Consider the following 22,816-nt stretch of genomic DNA (forward strand, 5'->3'; position numbering starts at 1 on the left):
AAAAGATCAGGGGGCGGGGGGTGGGGGTGTGTGAAGGAACCACAGTGTCCAGAACTGGTCACCTTGCTGAAATGGGAGCAGCAGAGGAAGAGAAAGATCTGTGGAGTCGTGTAGCAAAAGAGAAGGATGAGGCGACAGCTATAAGAGGCAGCAATCGGTGACCGAGAAAGTCAAGAAGGTTGGTGTCATCTCTAAGAACTTCAAGCTGATGACAGTGGTCACATTAACCAGGGACACAACTTTCTAAGGACAGAGCCCCAACAATATTTTTATTTGTTTCAAAAAGTCAAGCAAGCACAGCTCCACCCAGAGCTCCCACAGCGAGAGCTGAGTAAGCGTTCCCTTCCTGCTGGGAGTGTTGCACGCAGGAATTGGGTTAAGGAAAATAAAAAAGGCTATACTGAAAAAGGACGGGGGACGACCAAAAGATGATCTATCATCTATAAGAGTGTGTGGATATCACTGTTACTTTTCCTTCATTTGTCTACAAGGATTTATTGCATACCCATGCATTATATACTCAACCCTATTCTGGGTGCTGGGATTACACTGGTATACAAGACTCACTTGGTCCTAGCTCACAGCGAGACTACATGCTGAGGAGGGTGATGGCTAAACAAGTAAATATACACACGATATTACAGTTGTGACGGTGCCGCAGAGGAAACACTGGAGGGGATGAGATGGAGACTAATGAGGGCGAGCAGAACCCACTGTTGACAGGCCTTTCTGAGCAGGTGGCATTTTAATTTAGACTAAAAGATGAGGAGAAAGGAACCAGGTAAAGACTGGGAAGAGGAATATTCAAGACTGAGGAAACATTGTGTGCCAAGGTCCTGGGGTATGAAAGAACCTGGGAATTTAGAAAAACAAAAAGAAGACCAAGGAGGCCAGCATAACAAGCAAGGGAGGAGAGTGACCAGGCACGAAGTTGAGGGGACAAGCAGGCATCACATCACAGAGGCCATGAGGTCATGTGTGCATTTTACCCTCTTTACAGTGGAGGACCGTCAAAGGGCTAGAGAAGAAACTGGAATGGGCTGCCTTGTGGAGAACAGACAGGCTTGGGGGTGGTGTCAGGAGAAGAGAAGAGACAGGAAGCTTGCGGAGAAGGCTGGTGTGGTCCAGGTGAGAGTTCCTCCATGTGCGTGGAGAGATTACCTGTGCCCCTGGACGGCCTCCCTTCCCCTGGGCCCAGAGAGGCGGCTGAATGGCCCGTACCCTCCCCATCAGGCTGAGCACACGCTGCCGCAGATGCTGCTTAGAGGAGAAGCGGGACAAGAGGAAACCGCTCTAGGGACGCAAGGCAGGCGCTCTGCCAGGAGAGCACCCGGGTCACTGTTCCCCACGAGGAGGCCCAGGAACCACACTGGAACACGTGCAAGGGGTCCCTGACCTCAACGTGTCATTTCAATCAGGCTATTTACATGTCCCCTCGTCATCATGCAAGATCAATGGCAGTGCCCCGAGGACAGCTGTCAGAGAATCCTGGGCGCAGCACGGTCCACCGCTTCCTGTGAAATTCCTTCCCTGGTCCAAGGCTCTGAGTCCTTCCCTTTCCATCCATCACAGCCTTGCTCATCTCTGGACTCCCTCCCTGGCCCCACTCAGCACAGCTCTAGTTTGTTAACCTTAGCAGCTGGGAAAGATCTATTTTTCAGCATGTCCTTCTTTACTAAATAAAGCCCTGAACTTTTTTTTTCACCTTCAGTGTGGAGTTTTAGCTGCCCTGTTTGATTTAATTGTGGATTTTTACAGTCTACACCTGCCTAGAAGCCTTGGGCTGTGGGTAACCTTTTACTAGAGGTCTAATAAATAAAATGAAAAAAGGAACTGCAGAAGTAAACCATAAATGTCTTAAAGACTGGCCGATAGGCAAAAATGAGAGCCGTAAATTTTTTAATCTTTTAAAACATTTTTTGGAGAGTGAAATCTTATCATTACATAACAGCCAGAAAGAAAGCAAAGGTAACAAAAAAATTTAACTCCTTTCCTTAATTTATATTTGTAAAAGTATCTCTACTAGAATTCATATGACATCAATGGCATTGAAAGACCAAATTAATTTGTCAGTCATCTTTGTTTTAATTTATAGAAGGATGGCAGGAAACCACCAAACCTAAGTAACTCTAAGAAAAAAATGTTTAATAAAATAAAATAATAAAATAAGATAAAATAAAATTTAAAAGCTTTGTAATGAGAAAAGGGCCCAAAACAAAAGTAGGTACTTAGTAGAAAGAAATGAGCAATGTAACCCACAAGGAAAACTTATATTTTTGTCCTTAACATAGGAGAAGAGGGATAAAAGTTGAAAATGGAGTTCTATGAGTTATTTACATCGAGAAACCCCATCATCCAGATAAATAAAATTTGAAAAACAGAATGGTGTATATATAATATACACCATATGGCTTTAGGAAATTATCAATCAATAAAAAATGCTTTGTGTTCAAAAACAACTTTTTAATAGAATTTTTGTAAGGAAAAAAAACCAGGAAACCATACTACAGATCTACTTGAAGGGTTTAATTAATCTAAAATTAAATGAAAACGGTTTTATATAATTTTTCTGTATAAATATACATAGATGAATATATGAAAGTATCAAAACTTCATAAATAGCCAATAATACTCTGGGATAAAGCTGAGATTTTTTTCTTACGAATATTAGGAACTCCACCTACAGATTAGCAAGTTTATCCAGAGACGCAGATAGACACACATTCACTATTTCATAAAGCTTATGTTAATAAGCTGAGATAAACACGAAAATGTCACTCTAAGAATTGGGGGAATTCCATATAAGCAAGGTCTATTTTGGACCTGTTTCCCAGAAGGAGAGAATTACTAAACAGCAAAAAGATCCTCTACCCACAAAATTGTCCAACAACATGGAAATCGAGTGAAGTACCACTGAGAGACTCATACAAAATTCTAAATTTGAAGAGAGGCTAGAGGCATGTTTTTGTTTGTACATTTTCAATTATGCATCTCCACCAAGACAGACAACTAAAGACAGCCCGGTCAGTGGTGGCACAAAACCTTAATCGTAGTGAGCAACCAAAGGGCTGATGCAGGAAACAGCAGTCAATCCAAGACGTTTCAAAACAGCACACCTATTTTAGAGCCATTTTCAACAGAGCAAGATCTACGCAGACAGCCGAGTGAACAATGCTGTTTTGATAATGAACACCCTGAAGGAAAGGGGGCAGTGCTAGTGATTCAGATTTTTCATTTTCATACTTAAGTTTATGCATCAATTCCTGGGCTAAAGAAGAGACGAACCACTCACTTGCTGTACCCATGCAGCTGGGCTCCGGCCCAGGACCCCTGAGCCCTGTGGCTGTTTCATGTTCTTGTCAGTTAATGCCACAGCTCAACAAAAAACAGCAGATCTGAGGACGTGCAGGTTGACTTGCCAACAACATACAATGTTAGTGCGTGTGGGTTCAGAGGACAGTGCATTTTCCTTTCTGTTTTAATTGTGACAAACAGCTGGCATTTCCACACTTATTGGGGTGTACAAGGTTTGAAAGGGATGCCAACGTAAATGAGTTTTGTGGAAACAAAATACCATGTTGTACCTCGAGCAGGGGAGTGTCTTCCTTCTTCCTCAGGGCTGCCCACAGACCCTTAACCGGATCTGAGTTTCCTGTCATCAGACTCGTCCATGTGGCTGTTCATCTACTGGCCCCCAGAGGTTACTCCCCATCACTCCTCAAGGATTTATGCCCCTGGATCAATGTTTCTCTGACATCCGTCCTGCCCTAATTCCCAGTGATTTCATGGTGTGGAGGGTATGCTTCCAACTCTCTGATCTCTCAATTCCTCGACCTTTTCTCTCCCAATAATCTTGCCCTTTACTCAATGTCAGCCACTCACGACCGCTATCGTACCCTACTCCTTGTGATTGCCAAGCAAGCATCTCACTAGCCACTACCCCTGACTTTTCAGTGCACACCCTCTAGTACCCAGACTCCAACCATCTTTCAACCTGTCCCTCACAGCCTCAAATCTTCACTTTGGTCCTTAAGTGGGCTAACACCCATGGTCCGTCATGATCATTAACTCCCTGCAGAATCAGCTATCGTGGCCTACTCTTGCCCATTACACTCCCCTGGCAAAACTCCAACCATAATTAAACCCTACCTCATGCCTGCATCCATAAGCTGAATTTGGCTGAAGAATAGCGGTACCATGCTAAATAAGCACTCTCTTTAAATTCATGAGCACTAACCTCAATTTGGGCCTTTAATGCTGCCCAGTTACTCATCATACATTTCCCAAGTACTGACCTATACTTTCTCATTTCTCCTCCAATTTCCAATATCTCCTCCTCCATCCTAACTCTGCAGTTGACCTTGCTTCCTAATTCCCTGAGAAACATGGAAGCAACCAGAGAGAACCTCGGCAAGCCCCCACAACCCCTTGATTCGGGCACAGGGACTTCCTCTGGTTACTACAGATAAAACTGTTCAAGGTCATCGGCTCTGCCCATTCACTAGGTCCATCCCTTCTCACTCACCCCAGGACCTCACAACAGTGATTCAACCCCCACCTTCACCCTCCCCAAACACACACAGCATTCTTTTGTCTCTCTCCTGGATCATTCTCCTAGATGACTTGCTCTTAATTTCTCCTATACAGAAAAACATATCATTTGTCTCCTACACAGACAAAACAAAACCCACTTCCCTCTCCAGCCGTTACTTCATTCTCGTCTTCCTTTTAAGAAAGGAAAAATTCCTTGAAAGATTTGTCTGTACTCACTGTTTCCTATTTCTCTCCTCTCATTCTCTTTCCTTACCCACTCAAATTGGGATTTTTATCCCCATCACTGCACCCAAACCCTCTTTGCGAGGTCACCCACACAACCTACACAGGGTGCTAAAGCCAAAGATCTGTCCCCAGGGCCTCATCTTACTACTTGTCAGCAGCATTTAACCTGCTGATCACTCTTTGCTGCTGGCAACACTTACTTTCCTTGACTTCTAGGACTTCACAAACTCCTAGACTTTCTCCAGGAAGAGTATCGGCTGCTCCTCCTCAGTCTCACTGCTGGTTCCTCTTCATCTCCTTGACCTTAATTCTGAAATATGCCAGAGCCATTCAACATCTTCTTTTATTTACCTCCATTCCTCTGACGACCTCATGTAGTCCATCACCTTAAAATATCATCTGCACACTCTTGATTCTCACATTTATGTGAGCCCAGGCCTTCCCCGGAACTGGAGACTTGAATATGCAACTGCCTAATCAACATTTCCACTTGCGCATTCAGAAAGCATCACCTGAAACTCCTGATCTTTGCCCCAAGACTTCAACTTCCTGGAGGCTTCCCCACATCAATAAAAAGGAACTCCATCCCTTCAGCTGCCCTGGCTGAAAACCAAGTCATCTTTGACTCTCTTTATCCCTCACCCTGTATCAACTGATTAGCAAATCATGTTAGCTCTACCTGTAAAACCTACCAGAATTCAACCAATTCTTTCACTTCGACCAGCATCACTCTAGTCTAAGCCACTATAGTCTCTTGTTCAATACAGCCTCATAGCATCTGACTGGTCTCCCAGGTTCCACTCTGGACCCCCATAGTCTACTGACAGCACTGTAGCTAGAATGACCGTGTTAAAATGTAAGTCAGGTCATGCTGTTCTCCTTCTCAACACTCTCTATGGCTCCCATCTTACAATGGCTTGTAAGTCCCGACATGATGGCCCGAGCCACCTCTTTGAGCTCATCCCCAACCCTTCTCCCCCTTGCTCACTCTGCTCAGGCCACCCTGATATTCTCAACCTCTCCAGACACACTGCAACCTCCTTTGCACCTGCTATTCTGGAATGTTCTTCCCTTCATTTGCCACATGGCTCTGTTCCTCACCTTTGGATTTTTGTTCAAATGTCTCTTTAAAAACCTCAAGTCCCTCTCCTGTACTTACTATCCATCTTTCCTACTTCATTTTCTCTGTAGCTCTTATTACTATACCATAGACTGTAAGTTTTACTATGTATTTATTATCTGCCTGACTTGATAAAATGTAAATTCCATGAGAATATGGACTTTGCTTTATTCATTTCTATACCCCCCAGGGCCTGGTCTAATGCCTAAAATGTAGTGTATGCTCAAATACTTACTGAATGAATAAATAAATGCATGTTTTTGCAGCTACCAAGATGGAAGGGCTCTTCTGGATCATCTAGGCCAGGGATTGGCAAACTTTTTCTGTAAAAGGCCAGACAGTAAATATTCTCAACTTCGCTGCTGTAATGTAAAAGCAGTCATAGATAGTATGTAAACCAATCAGTGGGGCTGTGTTTTAATAAAATTTTCTTTCTACATGTGGCTAGCAGGATTTGACCTGTGGACCACAGTCTGCCAAACCGTGATGTAGATGTTTAGATCTGCTGCACTGAGCATTAAAGCCTTAACCACCAATTCTCCCAGAATTTATTAAACAGACTTCATAACTTCTAGAGCTAGAAAGGACCATCTAGACCAAGGATCATCTAATCCAACCCCTGTGGCAGACAGTAGATGTATACCTAGTATCCATTCTCTCCTTCTTTCTAATTAAAACAAGTCCAGTTTTATTGAGGGGACAGTGATGGGCCCAGCTCAGAAATTTCTCAGTCTCTCTGTAGCTAGAAGTGACCACAGGACACAGTTCTGGCCAAGAAGACACAAAGAGAAGTTGAGTGGAGGGCCTTTTAGGAAAAGCCCTTTAATTCGCAGGTGACACACTCCTTTTGCTCTTAACCCTTTTCCCCTCTTCCTATTTAAAATGCAAATGTGATCCCAGAGAATGGTGAGAGCCACACCCTAAGGGCAGCAGAGCAGGAGGAGAGGACAGGGGGCAGGAACGTGGAAGACACAGTGGGGCAGGCCCTCTGGATGTCTTACGATGAGAGGAAAAATTAATCTCCGGATAAGCCATGATAAGTGGCTTTTAAAGGAAGGCTTTTAAAGAGAGAAGATAAATCTTTGGTTAAGCCACTATAAGTAGCTTTTAAAGAGAGAAAATGAATTATCCAAGACCCTAAAAGAGAACAGAGACTTGAACTGACCCTGACCCCCACTTCGGTAGCCTTCCTCTCATGCCGCTCCCCTCAGAGTAAATTCCTCCCAGAATAAAAGACACAAAATGCGATTTCATCCAAAGTAGACGACATGTGAATTAGACAAGCCTTGCTCCTATCCCAAAAAGATCATTTCCCAGCCTCCAGTAACTTGGAATTCTGGAGATTGTATCTAGCTTCAGACATGGTTGGAGCCACACTGCTCATCCTATCACTTGCAACCTGAGCAGAAAGAGACGGTTCCTCCACAGAGCTGTGGCAGAAAAGCCCAAGGCAGGATTCTCATCGGCCTGACTTGGGTACTGGGCTCATCCTTGAACCAACCACTACAGCCAGAAGGACGACTATTCTGGTCTGCTTAAACTGGGTTACAGGCTCGCCCCTGTGGCAGGAGAGATGGGTCAGCCCCACCCAAATGGGGTCTGAATGGTTCCTCCCAGTAAACAAGGGCTCTGACATCAGAAGACATGGGGAGGGGAGTGTTGAAGTGTGTACACGCATGTGCACTAGCACACACACACACACACACATTTGTGTGTGTGCCTACCCCAGGAAATTAAGAGATGTGGGTTGCAGGCTTAGCTCTCTGACTAGATGCAGGTCAGCAGGTTGACACATGACCTTTGGTTCTGAGTTTTCCAATCATGTACAAAAAGAAGATAACTTATCCAACATTAGCTTTAAGTTTTAAAAGATGGATTGAAGCAGGGTATTTGAAACGTCTTTGAAAAGTATAAAGTGCTATATAAGTATGTAGGATTATTATAATCAGTGAATAAATGCAACTGATATAAAAGGAAAAGAAAGTAAGAAATAGAAAAATCATCCAAACCTATACAAATCTTTAAAACATCTGTTGCTGTGATAAGCACCAGAAAAGGCCTCAGATTGCAATCTTCCCAGACAGCAAAGACAGGCTCTCCTGTGCCCCACCTTCCTGGGACGACTAACAGGCCCCTCATGTTCCTTCAAAAACAACTTGCCTCATTCTTCCCCCAACCCTGTTCTAGTCATACCTCCTCACTCTGCTGATGTTTAAGAATCGAAATAATTTTCTAAAGTAACGATATACATATCATTTCAAATTTTAAATGACTTGGATAAATTGACATATACATGGTCATTTGCTGTGGCATCTGTTTGCAATAGCAAAAGACTGAAATAACCTAAACGTCCACTAAAAGGTGACTGGATAATAAAATTATGACACATCCATATACAATGGATACTATGCAGCTGTTAAGAAGAATAAAGAAACTCTTATGCACTGATTCAGAGAGGAGTACCTAGATATAATCAGTTAAAAACAGGAAAGTGAAGGATTGGTATACAGATTGCTACCATTTGTGTAAAAGGCAAGAAAAGAACACTCACACCAGTCTACACCTAAATCCATGGGATTTCCCTGGTTGGATACATAAGTACCTTGGTTGCCTCTACAAAGAGGAGCTAGGTTGGCTGAAGGACAGAGTGTGGGAGAGACTTCTCCCTGTTTATTCTTTTGTATCTTTTGAATTTGCATCCTGTGAACATATTACCTTTGCACCAAATAAATAAAAGACTGATGGGATAATACAGCATAAACCTTATGGAAGGACAAACATACCACCAGGTCATACAGATCTCTATTAAATAACCACAGAGGTTGATGCACTTGGCTGCCAGAATAATCAACTCTAAGCTTAATAGTCTAACACAATAGCTGTGTTCACATAAGGTGGTGGCTAGAATATAACAATTACCCCACCATCCCCTACCAGCCTCATGGTGGGCACCATGAAGCACACGGCCATCCAATATTTGAGCAAATTCATCATTCTATTAGCAAAAACAGACAGTGGATAAGGTGACCAAATAGGTATTCAAACAAGAGCGTCCCCCTCATTTAAGTATGTAAGGATGTATATATGTATGTAGCTGTACACAAACACACACACACAAAATAAATGAGTGGCCAGATTTTCAACACACTCTCCATTTCACAGATACAGAGTGTATTCAGCAACAACTAACAGAAACCCAGACCTGCTGTAACTTAAACAACTTGGGGTTTACTTTCCCCACTGAACAAGTAGTCTGGAGGAAAGTGGCTTTTGCATTTGCAGCAGCAGGTTTACAGTGTCAAGGCCATGATTTCTGTGATTCTCCTATCTGTCTCCTCAGGGCTACAAGATGGTTGCTCTTACTCCAGGCATCACATTCACATTCAGGACAGGAAGAAGGGAAAAGAGGTGATGTCAGCCCTTTTCATCAAGAAGACAAAAGGCTCTCCCAGAAACCCTCAAACAGACGCTTGTGTCTTGTTGGTTTGACCCATATTGTATGGCTGTTCCTAGCTGCAAGGGAGTCTTAAAATGTAAATAGTTTTTACAGTCTATGTAGTAGAGGCATGGAAGGGCAAAGGAAGTTGAGAATGACTACAGGACAAGCCAGCCCACAGTGTGTGCCACTCTGTGTGTGTACTCTGATAGGGTGCAAAAGTTAGCATGTAGAGGTGATTAATGAAATGTTACCCCTGACAGTTTATATTCTTTATTGCCTGCCTTAAGAATATTTTTAAATGTGACAATATAATGGATTTTAGATTGGATGCGTAAGCTGAGAAGTGGAAATACTAAGGGCTTTTCATAGATCCAAAAATAAAATATTAACCTACTAGTCATATATTTATATTTATGTGCTTCCCTATTAAAATTTAATCTTCCTGTCAAATAAATGCACATCTAAAACTTAAACACATTTATTTTCTGTATATTTCTCCTTAAATATAAGTTTTCATTTGTTTAATGAACTATGTTATAATTTTAATTAATTTCTCAGCGTCTACAAACCAGTTCTGTTCCCTCAGCTTTGTTAAATAGTAAACAGTTCTGTTATAACTTAAGTCTCAAAGATTTGCTACTTTTTTCAAAAGCTTTCCTACAAAGAAAGTCAATTACCCCACAGACTCACCATCAGTCTTCAGTGCAAAAGCATTACAGTCATAAATACTTTTTTCTGAGCCATTTGTATATGACAAACATTACAACCCTTCATCTTAAATATTTCAGAAGATACTGCCTAAGAACAAGGACACTTTCTTACCTAACCACAATAATATTATCAAGTGTTTTTTCACAGAACTAGAAGAATCCTAAAATTTATATGGAACCATAAAAGACCCAGGATTGCCAAAGCAATCCATTTATACGGAACCATAAAAGACCCAGGACTGCCAAAGCAATCCTGAGGAAAAAGAACAGAGTTAGAACTCTAACTCAATGAAGTTAGAACACACCCTCACACCATACACAAAAATAAACTCAAAATGACTTAAAGCCTTAAATATAAGACATGAAACTATAAAACTCCTAGAAGAGAACATAGGCAAGACATTCTCCTATATAAATCGTACCAATACCAAAGGGGGAAAGGGGGTGAGGGAGGGATAAATTAGGAGTTTGGGATTAGCAGATACAAACTACTATATATAAAAAAGATAAGCAACAAGGTCCTACTGTGTAGCACAGGGAACTATATTCAATATCCCGTAATGAAAAAGAATATATATATATATATATATATATATATATATATATATATATATATATATATATATATGAATCACTTTGCTGCACACCAGAAACTAACACAACATGGTAATCAACTATACTTCAATAAAAAATAAAATAATAATAATAAAAATAATTATATCTAAAACTATTAATAATTCTAATTAATAAGACTAATGTTTATAAAGTTTTAATATTTATAAACAACATTTATGAATAATAAGTACTATCACTTAGTCTATTAAAATTTCTCCAATTGTCTTAAAAAGGATTTTTTTTAAAAATCAAAGGCTAATCACTCCCAAACATTTTTGTTTAAAAAGCTATTGCTTCAAAATCATTCAACCAAAGGGAGTTAATTTCAAACTACATTATTTTTATTGGTTATCAGTCATTTGGTATTTGGTTTGGATTCTTTAAATATAGGTTTCTATATTTATAAAATGGCCATTTGTTTTGCATCTTTGTATCTAAATAGTTACGGAATACAACAAGGAGCTCTTCAGAGCATTATATTTTACAGGAAAAAAAAAAAAAGAAAAGAAGGGAAGGAGGACAGGCAGGATTGTTTCTGAACTTAATAAAAAAACCCTCTAAAATGCACACACAGACTAACAGCAAACCCATTCCAAATTTACCCCCAAAATACAATTACAGAATTCCTAATCACAAATTCAAATAATGACGCCTGCTACTTGATTTAAGTGTTTTAAATAAATAAAAATCTGCTACTTAAAACAAATAAACAGAGAAGATACTCTGAGCTTACCCAATCTGAAACTGAAAATCAACCCAGAAATGAGGTAAATAACAGAAAATCATCAGTGTTGCTGAGCCTCAGATGGTCCATGTGAGAAGCCCTCAGCATGAGCTGCCCATGATTAATGCTAATGAATGTACTGGGTTTTACCACATTCACAGAAGGTTCAGAATAATATTGTTTACATGCACTCTAGTCTTCCCTCACGAATATGTGGTTCTCACAGGCTCAAAAATCATGGTTACTCTCAAATATCTGATGGCTTTTAAAAAATTAGGTTACAGTGAGGGGAAGCAACTTCACAACCATAAAAACAATTCTAAAATCTATTATAACAATTATGGATTTCTTTATTTTACCTACATCCACCAAATGTAACTTAAGCCCTAGTCAAACTAATCAGTCAGTATATGTACAACTCAGCCTTCAGCTTCATATGATTTAATTTTCCTTTCCTTCTTGCAACATTATAATTATGTGCTCTGAGTTTACTGTGACTAATATTAGTGATTTTTCTCCATGTGCTCACAGCGCAAGGAACAGACAAAAACCCTTTTTGATCACCTAATCAGTACCCTTTGGAGGAAAAACAAAGAATTCTGATATGGAAACAAAGATCTTTCTTTTTCTTCTTTTTTTTTTCAGCATGGGATGAAACAAATTCTTTGAGTGGTTTTAATTAAATCCTAATACTTCATAAACATCTTTTAACATAAAATTCAAAATAAAGTACGTATTGTGAGTAGCTCAGCAGCTCCTAATTCTGTGATGACACCAACCTTTATAATCAAGTCCACAGTCCCTAAATCTGGACACCTTTGAAATCAAATAGACCAGCAACAAAACTATGGGGTTTTTAAAAGTAACGTGACATTGCTTACAGAGTTGTTTTGTTTTGTTTTGTTTTTCCATTTTTAGTACTGTGCTTATTATTTGCTTTCCAACCAAATAATATTACCAAATTACTTCCAGTTATCAAAAGTTGGTAGCTAATTGAAATGGTCTTTTCTTTGTTTCCCAAAAGGCTTGAGTAAGAACACATTTGCTGTTGTTGACACAGTCATCCCCTGCTATTTCAAAAGTTGCAAGTATCCAAAATATATGGGATTTCCAGGCTCTAAAAGAAGGCTAGACGTCTTGTGTAAACAGGAAACCTAGGCCAGAGGGAGAAAACCAACGAAGGCTGTGAATGCACAAAGCCCTACAAAGTCACACTTCTATTGCCGGCTACCCACTTCCACTTATTCTGATAAGTCCATTTTGTTAATCTGCTGCTGTTCAATTCTGTTAGTAATTTAATACAATCACAAGTTTTTCTTTTTTTCTTATTTGTAAGAGGAGAGGAAGAAGAGAAAATGATTAAGCTCCCTAGGACAGGATGACCCAGCTTTATCTCAAGACTCTCCTTTAGGAACAAGGCATAAGCCACATCACAGAATGTAACCTCTGGGTTTCTTGGAAATTGTGATGATTCTCTTTAGGACACTCAACACGCACTGAAAACACAAATTTGGGAGTTATTCAATTTAACAAGCTGATGAACTATTTATTTTCAAATGATGATTACCTGGGTCAGTAAATGGGAGTTTTAACCATTCATTCTAGCCAAAGAAAGAAAATAATATCTCAGATTCTTACCACTTTCAACAATTCCACTGAGTATAATCTAACCAATCACTCTTCCTATTCTCCAACCTCCTAGCTTACAGAACAAGCTTTCTGCACATTGTTTTAAATGAGATATATGATTATTTCTTAAGCCTCTATTAAAAAAAAAAAAAGGATGTCACTCTAAGAGGTATTTCAGAGCTCAGCACAACAACTCCCCAAAAAGAGACAAGCAAAAAGCATTCAATTCAGCCATTAGCTTCCTAAAGAACATTCCTGAAGGCCCTTAGAAAACCACACACATTTCTAAAATGACTGTCAACCTTGTAGTCACTTGCTATCTTTCCTTCTGTCCCCGCTCCACTCACTCAAGTTTATTCTGATTTGTAAAATCTCTACACACTTAAAGATACTCTGGGATTCTATATATATATGTATCTTACGTCACATGGGAAAAAAAAATATGATTGATTTTGCAACTTGGTGACCCTTCATGAGATATACTCCTGTTAAAGAAGAAAAAAGATGAAAGGCAAAGTATTGTTCTTCAGTAAGTTTGTGTGCTATTGGTGCACAGTTTACATGCCAAGTTGTCGATGCCAGTCATCTATGCAAGTCTAACCCATCTAGCTTGTCACCAAGGCTGAAAGACCATCATTTCTGGTCCTCCTTCTTTCCAGCTGCTGAGAGAAGTTCTTTTCTTACCCTGCCACTGCACATGCTTGAAAGTTGATTCATACCCTCCAAATGCCTAGACCTAAAAGCTTTTTCTTGATATTCCTTTATATCTCTAAACACATGGAAACTCCTTGGTTATCTCAAAAAATTCCTTCTGTCTTTGGCTTCCAGATGAGTGTCCTCCTTGGTCGCATCTTTTCTCCCTCTTTCCTATCTCCTCACAGGATACTCTTTCCACCCACCCTGAAGGCAGACACCCTCTAAGGTTTTTACCTTCTCATTCATTCATTCATTCATTCCACAAATGTTCTCTTTGCCAGACACTCTTCTAGCTGCTGGGGAGACAGAAATGGGGGAAAATAACAGTCAAAATCTCTGCTCTCATAGAGTTTATGCCGTGCTGAAGAGAGATAGATAATAATAAAAAAGTACAGAATAAAACAAGTGCCAAGAAGAAACATAAACCAGAGTAAGAGAAGTTAAAATTTTAGGCAGGGTGGTTAGGAGAGACCTCCTTGAGGAGATGACGTGCAAGCAGATCTGGCTTCCTCAGCGGGATCATTCATTCTGTGAAAGACACCATAAATTCCGAAGACAAGCCCAGAGTCTCAACTTCCCTCTCAAGCTCCAGGCCCATATATCCAACTGACTGTCTTGCTTACAAACACCTCTATGCCAACATAGGAGTCAAAATCAACCCCATGCTCTCTACATGTCCAATGTTCCATGCATGACATTCTTTTAATTTCTTATTGGCCTTGTAATTCCAAGTCCAGAAGACTCAAAACAAGGACCTACTGTATAACACAGGGACCTCTGCTCAATATTATGTAACAACCTAAATGGGAAAAGAATTTGAAAAAGAATAGATACATGTATATGTATAACTGAATCACTTTGCTGTACACCTGAAACTAACACAACACTGTTAATCAACTATACTCCAATATAAAATTAAAAGTTTAAAAAAAAAACAGATTCCATTTACTTTGATGCCTCTTTCACCGCATCCATCCCATTCAATCAACATCAAGAATTTCAAGGATTCTCTCTTTGAGAGTAGTCTCTGGCACCTGACTCTCCTTTGATCCACTCTAGCTCTGCTTCTCTAATTGCCATGCCCTTCAAATTAGCAGCTTCACCTAAAGGGTCTCCTTCCTCCAATCCATCCCACGTCCTACTGTAACACTCCACTGCCAAAGCCTTATGTGGCTCTCTCCACTACAGTAAGTCCAATTTGGGGGTTTTCTTTTTCATTTATAATTACACCACTCTCCCTAATATACTCTGTCCACTCGTTAAATCAGATCACTTGCTGCTCACAAAACCAGTCCTAGATTTTCCCTCCTGAAGGTACCTCATTCATGACACTCTCCTCGATCTACCAGATATGACACCTCTTCCTCTGCTTCTTTTGAACTCTGCTTTTCCTACTTTATCATATTAAGAGTTTAATTATGAAGTTTTTCATAAAACACAAAAAGAGTATATGGAACATATGATTTATGAAGCATATTAATAGAACAAATGTCCATTAATCCACCAAACGACTAGAAAAATCCAACACTACTAATACTGTTGAGACTCCCTAGGTCTTCTCTCCCAAAGGAAACCACTACCCTGAATTATTTTCCAATAACTTCCTGTTCTCTTTTATAGTTTTACCATATGTGCATGTATAATGAAATAGTGTCTGGTTTTGCAAAGTTATATTAATGGTGGCAACACTGACTGAAGTCCTTTGCGAACTGTATTTTTAACTTAGTGTTATGATTTTAAGGTTTATTCATATGGATGTGTGTCTTTGTAATCCATTCATTTTCACTGCCACACAGTATTCTCCTGCTGATGGACATTAGAATGGTTTCCATTTTTTGTTGTTAAGAAAAAGCCATGCTGTACATGTTCCTGTGTGTGTCACCCAGGGCACATGTACGTAGTCAGGACTAGGATTTCTGGGTTGTGGGGCATGCACGTGTTCCACTTCTGATGAATATTTTTCCAAAATGATTATACCTACTTAAAAACAGCAATGTCTAAAATATTTATTTCATATTTTCTACCTAGTGATTCTAATACCTAAAGTCTTTGGTAGTCTGTTAAAGTTTCTATTGACATACTTTCTCTCATGGTAACTCTACTTCATGTGTGTTTCATTTTAACTTAAGCTTTTATTTTGAATTCATAGTTGAGCACTTCTTTGAGATCTGAGTTGAAAGAGTATTGCTTCAGGAAGGATTTTCATTTACTTCTGTCAAGCCCCTGGGAGCTTCATATAACTAGGACAATCTTAAACGAAGATTCTCACCCATTCATTTGAATATGTGATTTTGCCATTAATATTTTGTCCAGCATTGTTAGATTATTTGCAGTCAAAGGTTCCAGGATCTCCATCTGATGAAACTGCCAGGAATAGAAGTCCCCTATATTTCCTGAACTTTAGTATGAAACTTATTGCATCTTACTTTTTATTTACTGTACATTTGCCTTTTTTCTTCTCCTAGATTGCAAGTTCCTTGACAGTAAGGTTGATATGGTGTATTTATCTGTGTATCTGTCACAGTAGCCAGCAAAGTACATTCACGACTTTCATGAATATTTATTAAATAAAAACACGTTAAAAATTCTGAAAGTATTTATAAAACCCTAAGGCCCAAGAATTAGTGATAAATAATGCTTTGGGACGCCTAATTTATTGTTTTCCTTATTTTGCAATTTGGACATGTGAGTACAACAGGCTATATATCACAATGTTTATGATAATGAAGGAGAAACATCTTTGATTTTTTGAATTGGTTTAAAAAAAATAAGTACTCTTAGGAAAAAGATTTTAGTGTTTGAAAAAAAGAAATGTGCATGAAGAATAGGAGAAAAGTCTTGTAAAAATCCAAAAATGCACTGGTAAAGAGACCAGTATATATTTTAAGTTTTCTAAATTATAAAGAAACTCATGAAACATAATATATGACCTCAGATAAGAAGTTAAAATGTGTAATGAAAATGTACTTTTGTTCCTCCTATCAAAGCTAATGCTTATGAATTATCAGGGTTTTAGCTAAGAACTTGGTCATTAAAAGAAAATATTTATCAAATATAATTTCTCAAGTTGGCAGAAAACCACAAGAGTGGACTCCCTTCAATCTCAATTTTTGATGGCATTCTCCATTTGACGGTAAACCTATGATGTCAGAAAGAGTGTAAGCATTCCCCAAAGGGATAAAATAAAAGAACATAGAGCAAAAGCTTCTTTTTTTAATCGTAATACTATATACCACATAGAATTTTTCAATAATAGTCACATAGACTGTAGGTTGATGATACCAACAAGTCAGCTTAGAAATTCAAAGAGAAGAAAAGGGAAATTTGATTTTTACAGATAACATTTTATCAACCATTATATTTAGTAGAGAGCCAAACCAACTAAAAAAAGTACTATGACATTACTTGTTGAGAACCGGGCAGGAAGCTATAATGCCACCCTGAAGTTCACATACCACACATGCAGCCACAGTTTGCATGAAAAAAGAATAATTCATGAAACCAAGTTTGTTCAAAAATAACCATGAATAGGAAAAGTCACATCTGAATCATTGTAAGAGCTCTTATATGTGTGTGTCTGTGTGTGTGTGTGTGTAATTTAAAAAGCACAACTAAAAAGGAAATCTATTTATTTCTTTTCCTTACTTAACTAAGCATTCAGTCTATAATCAGCTGGTTAGCATGAAGTATTATTAAGGAACTATTTTTACAGTACCCATTTTTATGGATTTTGTATGTTACACGAACAGTGGTTTTTTTAAAAAAAAAAATGCACAAATTGGTTATTCTGTTTTATGCTTCCTACATTAAGTCAAACCAAAGCTCTGGATCTTGGCATAATGGTAATACAAGTGGAAACAAAAACAGTTTAATCTTCAAAATGTCCTTCAATTTTACTCTATCACATTAAAGCCTCATTTATCAAAAATAGATTTTTAAAAGAACCCTACATTTAAGATAATTTCAGAGTTTGTTTCAAACTACAAAAAAAAAACTGGAAAAATCTTTATTTTAATAAGTTGCTGACTACTTTAGAAAAAATACATAAAAACAAATTATTTAATCATAGTGTAAAATTACTTTTTTAAAAATCCCTTATTATTGCAGAAGGTCACAGATATCAAACATAACACCACTCAAAAAGACAGGGTTATTTTAAAATTCTGTACAAATGGTTATTTCTGTGTCAGTTTAGAATATTTTATTTAAGGTAATTTTACCATTAATAAAAGTTAAATGTCAATTAAAAGAAAATCACCCAAACAGTACAACAGAAAAATGATCTAAAGCTATGAGCAGATAATTCACACATTAATATAAAAGGCCAAGTTATATTTGAAAATTTACTCATCAGAAAAAGACAAATTAAAACTGGAAACCATTTTTTTTTAATCTTTGATTATAGAAAAAAAATTTTAATGTGATAATAACCATTGGAAAAAGACTGTGGAGGAGACTTCTGGTTTCTGGTCCAGCATGTAATGACTTCAGAGGTCACTGCTCTATCCTAACAAGTAAAAAGCTGAACAAACTGAAAAATCAACAACTCTTCTTAGATCCGTCAGAAAAGTGAGGTCACAAGGTAAACAAGTTCCCCTACAGTTGGAGAGACAGACAGTCATATACAGAGAATCACAGCACCAGAGCAGAGCCTCATGAGCAGAAACCGCCACAGGAACCAGTGCCTGGGCAGGAAAACCAGAACTGTGACTGAAGAACCACCGGAGTCTTGGAATAAGTCTGTCCTCATTATTATATAAAATGTTTCTAAGTATATACTGCAATGAGAATCTCTAGATATATTATTTATGCAAATCTTTTTTTGTTTTAAGAAAAAACAAAGGAAGCAAGAAAGGAAGAGTATCGTGATGCCTTTCCACAAAACCAAGGAAGTGGTGGCTAGCTTACCACAGCCATCACCAGAAAGGATTCTGACCAAATCACCTCAATAGAAACTTGCGATCCACCTTTAATAGCTTTAATTTATAGTTTCAACTAAGGACTAAATTGCTTTACAACTGTACTTTCACACACACAGTTTAGATTGGCCTGTGAACAAACCAGGGACCAAATAGAATTTTGGAGCTAGAAAGGACTCTGGGGACCATCGAGCTAGGCCCCCTCGTTTTATACATGAGGAAACTGAGAACAAAGAGGCTTGTCCTAAAACCAACAACTAATTTCATCACTGTTAAAACAGGAAAGAACCAGACCTTGCTTCTCATCCAGGTCCCTGGTAAATTCAATTTATTTCATTCTAACCACTTTGTAAATATCATCCATGCTTCTTGATAGTTCCCAAGTGGTCCCAGAAATTTTTGATTTTCCAATTCCAAATCACCTGGTTAAAAAGAACCACATATTTACAGGTGTAATACGGTACAGAATTCATAAAATTTAGCATAGTGGAGGAATTTAGAAACTGTCTCTTGTCTTTTTTTTTCTTTTTGAGAAAACAAAACAGAACTTCAGTAACTTGACAGATTCAGTGAGTCAGACACAGAGTTAAGAATGGAACCCAGCTGTCTTAACTCCCAGGACACTGTTTTTCTGTATTCCACATTTTATTTTGCTTAAAAAGGGGTGGCGGGGGGGAGGCAATGTGACCTTGCAGAATGAACCCTCACTGACTAACCAGGTGACTTTGGACAAGTCACTGAACTATTGCAAAATAAGTTTCTTCAACGATTTAGTGAGCAGGGTTGATGAGTTCTGAAATTTCTGATTCCCTTTCCAAGAGTCTGGAATTTTTAAGATGAGTGTTCAATATGCATTAGGTCATGGGATCCAGTGGAAAAATGAAGTACTACAGCCCAACTGTCTGAGGAGTTTCAAGAGTTATACAAAGGAGAGGACAACAAAGCATCAGAAGAGAAAGGTGTGGAGCTCAGGAACTCCTCAGCATGGACCCAAATCTGGAGATGTCCAACTAGCTAGTGAATCTGTGGTTTCAGACACAGTAAAGAGTTCAGGTCACTCTCAACAAGGAGAAAACTACCATGTGCCGTCATCACACACCCATCGCAGGGTTCCCAGGAAGTGAACTACTCCTGAGTGTCAAGTTTTCACCTCTGGTGAAAACTGGTATAGCTGGGCAACTAATAGCAAATTACATAAATTACACAGGCCGTTCAGGCCAAGGTTTCCCTTAAAAACAGCATTCCACGATGGTAATTGTTAAAACAAAAGACCAAGAAGACCCAAGGCTGATTCTGATATATTTGAAGATGTAGTAACATGAACATCATCAACTTTTTTCTGAAAAATCACCCAAGGCAGACCTCAAAGTCCATTCCTAATGTGTTCCTCAGCTCACAATTTGCCATCAGGCGATTCTTACCAGCATGCATGTAGTTCATACCGTTATTTATGTTTTCATGACCTCAGGTCAAATAACTGGAAGAAAGCACCTGTACAAAATCTCTTCATACTGAAATTTTTTCTAGTTATTCACTCTGTTCTTCCTTCAGATAAATCCAGCTGTTTCTTGCCTATAATCTGTTTTTCTTTCTCTCTCTACCCTAAAAATCCTTCCTAAGAGGGCATGATACGTATTAAAGGCCTAAGCAACAATGCTTATAAATCTGAGGAAGTAATTCAGTTTTGTTTTTTTTTTAATAAATTTATGTATTTATTTATATTTTTTATTTTTGGCCGCATTGGGTCTTTGCTGCTGCGCGCAGGCTTTCTCTAGTTGCGGCGAGCGGGGCCTACTCTTTGTTGTGGTGCGCGGGCTTCTCATTGCGGTGGCTTCTCTTGTTGTGGAGCACGGGCTCTAGGTGCACGGGCTTCAGCAGTTGTGGCTCGTGAGCTCTAGAGCGCAGGCTCAGTAGTTGTGGCGCACGGGCTTAGTTGCTCCGCAGCATGTGGGATCTTCCCGGGCCAGGGCTCAAACCTGTGTCCCCTGCATTGGCAGGCGGATTCTTAACCACTGTGCCACCAGGAAAGTCCAGTAATTCAGTTTTATTCCCATCCCTGGAATGCCCCATCTATCCCATCAGTTGTACGCTTATATTATAAAACTTATATTTTATCCTTGAGTGAATTTTCATAAATTCTAAGTAGAGACAGCTTTGAGATGAAAAGTGTTTTAAATAGGTAAAGCCTAAATTTTGGCAAATAGTTTGGGGCAACCCTTGCTTAGCCAGGTCCCCACCAGTATCCTAAGGGTAGGCCTGAGGTAGGGGTGTGACTGGACACCTTGACGTTTTTGGGAAAACTAGAAGAAAAGCATTGATTCCTGGTATGGGTTTCTGTTCCTCTTCCCAAGCTGGTGAGGGTGGAAGAAAAAGAGGAGCCAGTGACAAAGCCCTAGATTCAGAGGATCCAAGAACAGATGAGGCTTAAAGGAACAGGAAGTCAGGTAGGGACGTTGCCCATTGCCATGCCACCCTCAGGCCGGTAAGGCTCTCTAGAAATAGAGTGGAAAAGTAGCCTGATATGCTCAGGCCAAGAGGACTTGACAATCCTCTTATTATTCTTTTTCAGACCACCTGACCCCATTACCACTAGCATCTGCTGTCAGTGGATGCTATGTGTACTGCAGAAGCCAGAGGTTACAACAAGACCATGGACACCATAGTGAATTCATCAGGGAGAGAGGCCAGTGACCCATGGGGAGGTGGAGGGCGAGCCCCATCCCAGCACAAGCCAACAGAGGGAAGAGGGCGGCCATAAGCCAGATGGTCCCTCCACAGTGACACAGAAAGTCCCTGGAATCCAGATGCCACCCAACGAAGACAAAATGGCAGCAAAACAAATATAAAGTGCCATGTAAAAAGAGACCAGGCTTACATGGAGAGGACTAACAGAACGAAGGCAAGGAGTCAGGCATTAAACCAAGTTAGAGAACATTAAAAGAGTGACAATAGGCACCCTTCCTGCACTGTCCACCATGGGCTGGGGAGAAGAGTCAATGTAGGTGTGGGACATCTGGTAAAGTCTGCCCCAGACACAGGCCCAGGACGCAGCCCTGCTGTGATCTGGCAGGCTGGGCCCTGTTGACATGGAAACCAGAGGTCCCCGGTGTTTACACACAGATGCCCATCAGGACTCCCTGGGCCAGGCCCTGCACAGCCTGCACACAGCCCTTGTGGCCCAGGTGGTCACACACTGAGCAGTCGTCCCCTCTGCAGGGGCCCTGTGGCCTGTGTGCCCTGCAGTCCTGTGTCCTCTGCACGCCCCCTTGATGCCGGGCTCCCACGGCATACCCAGCCACCAGGTGCTGATTATCTGTTCCCCATCTACACTGCACTCCGGAGGGTGGCCTATTGTTTGCCCAGCAACTCCAGACCAGTCCCAGCCAGGCCAAACCAGTGAACGTCTCTGCTACCTGCTGAACCACACCTTCTCCAACAAGGTCTGAGCCCCTCCCAAGCATGTCCTTCCCTGGACGCTCTCAGCTCTAGGGCACCACAGAGAGCTTCCTTACAGCCTCCAGTTACTCTTTCATCATAGTTAACAACTGCTTATATTAAACTCCTCCTGATTAACCTAATGTATGGTTTCTACCTCCTGACTGGACCCAGAGGGCTACATACTCCTAGCAGCAAAATCTATGAATATTTCCACTTTCTCCATGGACCCCTCCCTCAAAATCACCATTTCCTCTCCATGGCCTGGACCATTCCCAGCCCCTAATGTCGGTCTCCTCTAGAGATGGTCTTGGACAACCTGAGATCTACTTTATAAACCCTCCCCTAAAACATCATTTTATTGATCAACTTAAGAATACATAAGGGTTCTCTCCTTTCTATCAGATTGAACATGAACTCCTACACAGAGATTTCAAGGCCCTCGGGACCTGGCCTCACCTGGCCGATCCAGCCCTGCTGCAGGTCAGGACCACTTCCCTCCAGGTAAGAGTCATGCAGGTGTCGAGCCCTCACCACGCCTAACCCCACTGTCATGTCTGTGCTCACACTCCTTTCTTCCCCACCTTTCCCGGCCTCCTGGGGCCAGTTCTAGGAGTTCGTCATCCATGAATCCTTTTCGGATGATTTCTTCCTACGCTTTCGTCTGTGTTGTCCTCACCACATAATTAGCACCTTATATTATCCTGTCTTGACTCTCTACGTGGAGACACCCCCCAGATTAACCCTGTG

At 40.1% G+C, this 22,816-nt stretch overlaps 1 protein-coding gene across 9 annotated transcripts in view; it reads right to left on the bottom strand.

Moving 5' to 3' along the window:
• Positions 1 to 22,816, bottom strand: part of TASP1 (taspase 1) — a 378,792-nt gene that overhangs the window by 216,548 nt on the left and 139,428 nt on the right. The window lies entirely within an intron of this gene.

This window comes from Balaenoptera borealis (assembly GCF_965194805.1).
Source record: "Balaenoptera borealis genome assembly, chromosome: 16".
In the NCBI taxonomy this organism is placed as follows: domain Eukaryota; kingdom Metazoa; phylum Chordata; class Mammalia; order Artiodactyla; family Balaenopteridae; genus Balaenoptera; species Balaenoptera borealis.